A 5,701-nucleotide genomic window follows, 5' to 3' on the forward strand; every position below is an offset into this window, starting at 1 on the left:
TTGTTTAAAACTAAATGAAAGCATAAAATCATAGTACCTGAAAGAAAAAGTGAAAGTTCCAAGAGTACATCATGTATAGTCAGGTAGTGACTTATACTATGGGAGAAAACTGATTTATATTACTCTACCCCTTATGGGTTTCATATTTTAGTTATGAAAACACTAATAGTGCTATGAATTGATGATTTAGATATTTGCCTTATCAAAATGAGAATAAATTCAACCTTTATTTCACAGACCTTAAAACTTTTGGAAGTTGCTACTGGATCTGATGCACAATCACCTCCCCAGCCTTACAGTCTCTTCCTCAGGGATGGTTTTCTGTCTTCCTTTACATTCCAGTTTGTCAATGTCCTTCAAATGTGTGCCCTCCAGATACTTACACACAGAATATAGTATGGTCCGTTCTGTGTAACAGTTTGATCTGGACACTGTAGTGTTTTATATGACATTAGTCTTTTTTGTTTGTTTGTTTGTTTTTTTTTTTTTTTTGAGACAGGGTCTCACGCTCTCGTCCAGGCTAGAGTGCAGTTCAGAGATCAAAGCTCACTGCAACCTGAAAATCTTGGGCTGAAGTGATCCTCCTGCATCAGCCTCCTGAGTATCTGGGACTACAGGCATGCACAACCATACCTGGATAATTTTTAAATTTTTTTGCGGAGACAAGAAGGAAGGGGGGGGCGGTTCACTGTATGCCTAGGCTGGTCTAGAACTCTTAGTCTTAAGTGATCCTCCCACCTTGGCCTCCCAAAGCTCTGAGATTACAAGCATGAGCCACTGTAACTAGCCTTGCCTTGTTTTAAATTGCTTTGGCTTTGCCTTTAGGTGGTGGTGTTTTCTGCTTTGTGATTTTGTTTTTCAGTAGCCACCTTTCACTACCAGTTTGTTGTGCTCATAATCAACAAGAAAAGTTTCAGTGACCTCTTTGTGCATATGATTTTTAAGGCAGGTCTCCTTGTATAGTTAATTTTCTAAACTAAATTCAGATATTTTACATTAATTACTTCTAATATTTCATGTGGCTAGATTTTACCCATCCTTTCCGATTGGTATCAGAGCAACTTGATCTCCCTTGCACTTTTGTTATCTGCCAATTTAGAAAGGATTCCTTTTCTACTTTTATTTGAGACTCTGAAAACAATGTGAATAAAATAGGAGAGCCTTATACTTTTCCACTGTTGTCAACAGAATTAATACATTTGGTGAGAATGCTTAGTCACCTAACTACAAATCCTCCTATTCCCTCAAGCCACATTTATCTGTCTTAACAACAAGGAAATTATATTTTGTTCAATTCAAATATACTAGCTATAAGACATTCATTTGATCTTTCAGGCTATTCATACTACTGAAAAAGGAGATGTGGTTAGTTTGGCCCAACTTATTCTCCATGAAGCCATGCTAGCCTGTTGAAGAGGAAATGGGTCTCTGCCTTGCTGGTTCAAGTTATCTGGATTTAACAAGGAGAAATCTCATGTCCTTAGACTTCAGAGCACTTGTACTGTTCTGACCACCCCCAGAAGTGGAACATAAATTCCGGTTGACAGAACTCAAGTTTAAGAAGCAGTCATTTTTAACACAAAATTGACCCAGAAGTCAGTATGATAGACAGAAATAAAAGCTGGAAAATTTAGAGAATATAACCTTAGCCTTCTAGTAAAGAAAAGAAGATGGACAAGAGAAATATTAGTCTGTCACTTTCCTATCCTTTTAGAATGATCATGTTTCCTTCTTCTTTGCAGTTTGGGGTAGAGACAGGTGGAAATTTAAAGAATGTGTATTGACAAGAGGAGTGAAGCAGCCTTAAAAAGAAAAAAGAGGCAAAGGGACTTCAGGCAGCTGTAGTCTAGTAAAAAGAACGTAACTTAAGGTTGAAACTTGGACTCAAATCTGAGCTCTAGCACATACTAGCTGAGTAACCTTGGGCAAATCATTTAATTCTTTTGAGCCCTGGTTTTTTAGTTTTTGCATTTTTTTCTAATGCATAGTACACCATAAAGTTGTTGTGAAGTTTAAAACAGAATATGCCCCAGACTCTCAAATCCTTTCTTCACGAAGTATAAAAACCAAGAGAAACTGTGTCCCGTAGGGATTTGCTTTCCTGTTGCTCTAGTTTGGAAGTCTGTCCTTTTGGGGGAGTTTTAACTTGTAATTTTGCAAGGTTTCATTAGTGCAAAATGCACATGGGAACCCTATCAAGTTTATAGAAATCTCCATGCCTTTTGAATTAATACCAAAGCTTGAAAGATAGAGCATTATAAATGGTGGACATTTTACTAAATATTTTTTACCTTAAAATGATGCAAAGTATGTTTTTTTTCTATAATCTGAATTTCTTTTCACTAATGTGGGTTAGGCAAATCAATATTTTTTCTATGTTCAAATTGAAAAGATAAGGTATAGTTAAATTGATTATATAAGCGATCTCCTGCATAGACTGTGCAAAACAATCTATTGGGGTGTGGGAATAAAAATGGTATAACTACTATTTATAGGTATTTTTAACTCATTCTTTACATGTTCTACATTTTGTATATGTGTAAATATGTGTGTGTGTGTGTGTGTGTGTATATATATAGAGAGAGAGAGATATTAATACATTAATATCATTGACCTAAAAATGTGGTGGCTGTGTGTACCAAAAATTTACTCGTGGAGTACACAAAGTACAGAGATCACTGGTTTGGAAGAGGATAGAAATAAGATCAGAGAACATTTTTTTTACAAATTAATCATGCCTGAAATCAAATGCCTCAGTTTCCTCCATGAATGTGCTTCTCCTCTTGACCTACCTATTTCTATCAATGATATAACCATTCTCCTAGTCACCGAAAACTAAACACTTGGGAGTCATTTTTTCCTCCTCCTCCCCCATCTATCACATAAAATTAGTCGCCAGGTCTATTTCTGAAACATCTTTAATATCTGCCTCTTTTTTTCTGATTCCACAGCCACCACACTAGTTCATGTTTTAATTAGTTTGGATTTTTTTTATGTGCTTTACTGCAATACTATAATAATCTCCTAACTGCCTCCTGTCTCTTAACCCAATTTAACCTATCCATTTTTTTTTGCATGTCTCATCCCTATGATTAGAGTATTTAAAGGCAAGCAGGCATGGGCAGTGTCCTTTATCTCTGTGGGTCCCAACCCCTGGGCTGCTGACCAGTACCCATCAGTGGCCTGTTAGGAACCAGGCCACACAGCAGGAGGTAAGCATCAGGCCAGCAAACAAAACTTCATCTGTATTTACAAGCACTCCCCATCGCTGGCAACACCACATATGCTCTGCCTCCTGTCAGATCAGTGGGCAGCATTAGATTTTCATAGGATCAGGGACCCTACTGTAAATTGCACATGCGAGGGATCTAGGTTGCATGCTCCTTACGAGACTCTAATGCCTGATGATCTGAGGTGGAGCTGGTAATGCTAGCGCTGGTTAATGGCTGCAAATAAAGATTATCATTAGCAGTGAGGTTTGACTGTAAAATAAATGTAATGCACTTGAATCATCCCCAAACCACTGCTCCCCATCCCCACCCAGTCCATGGAAAAATTGTCTTCCATGAAACTGGTCCCTGGTGCCAAAAATGTTAGGGACAGCTGCTTTATCTACTCCTCCATGGTGTATTGCATATGGTAGGCACTCAAGTGTTTCTAAATGGATAAAATTAGATTGGGATTTAATTTTCTGTCTAGAATTGAGAGTTAGGGTTCAGGCCTTGGGGTTTCGAACTCACATAACTCTTCCCAATTTATACAATCAAGCAAGATTAAAGGAAGCAGTGCTTCCTAAGTTCATACTCAGATATTTACTTATTCTTGTTAGCTACTCTGCATAATATCACTTTATCTGGGAAAAACATTTCATGAAGAAAATAAGTGTATCATGGATGAAATGCTACTTCTCTTTCCTAAGATATGCTCACAAGGAGAATTTACTCTCATTTTTTGTCCCTGTTTTGGGAGTTAGAGTTGAATTCTGGGTTGTAATTTATTACCAACTTTCTATGATTACCTGGGTGAATTGCAACAAATCATATAAGCTTGCTATGTTCACAGAAATAATCAGGTCTTCCCTCCCTTCCCGCTTTCCCCACTTTCCTCTAGCTAACTTATACGGATGGAAGAAATGTGATCCTACATCTGACATGACTTAGGATTCTCAGAAGAAAAACTCTACAAATTCAGAGCAATGTGATAAAGCTGCCTCTTGGGAAGAAAAGGGAATGAAACTAAAATCTAAGTGGCTCATTCCTGTATAACTATGGACTTTTGTTGTTAGCTTGTTCAAAGACGGTCAGAAATGGTGTGTATCAAGTAGTCTCAATGTAAAGGACTTATTGAATGAATAGATAGTAATTCCTATATTCTTTCCCATTTGTTACAAAAACACTTGATGAATTCTTCCAAGTACTTAATATAAAAATAACTTTTTCCTTCTGCCCCCATTTTCCTTCACAGCTGTAATTACACATATGAGCCTCCCTTAAATTAACAATTCTTCCAAAGTACAATTATAGAAATTTTCTTTTTTGAACATTATCCCTTAACCTCTCTAGCCACCAACTCTAGTATTTCCCTTTGAGTTCCCCTTAATAATTCCAATTCATTTTCATATGGTATTTAGAATATAAGCCATGTTCTTTCTATAAATCTCTCCCATTTTCATTTTAAACACCAATTCACTAACATATTTAATATATATATCCTTCATTTCTATCTGTATGTTTCAAGCCCCTAAGGCTTTTTCCTTTTGCTTTTATCAGATTGTTTCAGCACCAAAGAAACTGAACACCCAAAGCTAATATTGGCAGCAGTGGCTGCTTTTTGATTCTGACTGATTATAGCCAACTCTTTTAGGTCTACATGACAAAGAGGCTGCTGACGTCACCATTTATTGCTCTGTTTGTCCCATGCTACAGCAATCTGTTAAATCAGTGCAAAATTGATTTTTGCAACTTGAAGCTACAAGGATGCAATTGGTTTCTAAGCTGCCACATTAATCAGATATTTAAAAAGTCATTAGTAAGCCAGGGTATAATGCATGGGTGCACCTAGCCATGTGATTAGATGATGTGTTCTATCTACATTCACTTTTCTTTGATGGTCATATAACAATATGTGCAGAATAAAAAATGCAAGAAAGTATACCATACTGTGTGGGCTACTTCATGTAGGATACTTGTTGTGAATAATTTCTGAGCAATTATATATATTTTTTATTTCAGCTTATTAGGGGGGTACAAAGGTTTAGGTTATGTATATTGCCCATGCCCCCTCACCCCCTCCCGAGTCAGAGCTTCAAGCATGTCCATTCCCCAGACAGTGCGCATTGCACTCATTATGTAGGTATACACCCATCCCCTCTCCCCACCCCCTACATCTGCCTGACACCCAATTGATGTTATTCCCAAATGTGCACTTAGGTGATTATCAGGGAAAATAATTTGCTGGTGAGTACATGTGGTGCTTATTTTTCCATTCTTGGGATACTTCACTTAGTAGAATGGGTCCCAACCCTTTCCGGGAGAATATAAGAGATCCTATATCAGCGTTATTTCTTATAGCTGAGTAATACTCCATGGTATACGTATACCACATGTTACTAATCCACTCATGTATTGATGGGCATTTGGGTTGTTTCCACATCTTTGCAATTGTGAATTGTGCTGCTATACACATTCTGGTGCAGGTGTCT

This window comes from Eulemur rufifrons, chromosome 30 (assembly GCF_041146395.1).
Source record: "Eulemur rufifrons isolate Redbay chromosome 30, OSU_ERuf_1, whole genome shotgun sequence".
NCBI classification, from domain to species: domain Eukaryota; kingdom Metazoa; phylum Chordata; class Mammalia; order Primates; family Lemuridae; genus Eulemur; species Eulemur rufifrons.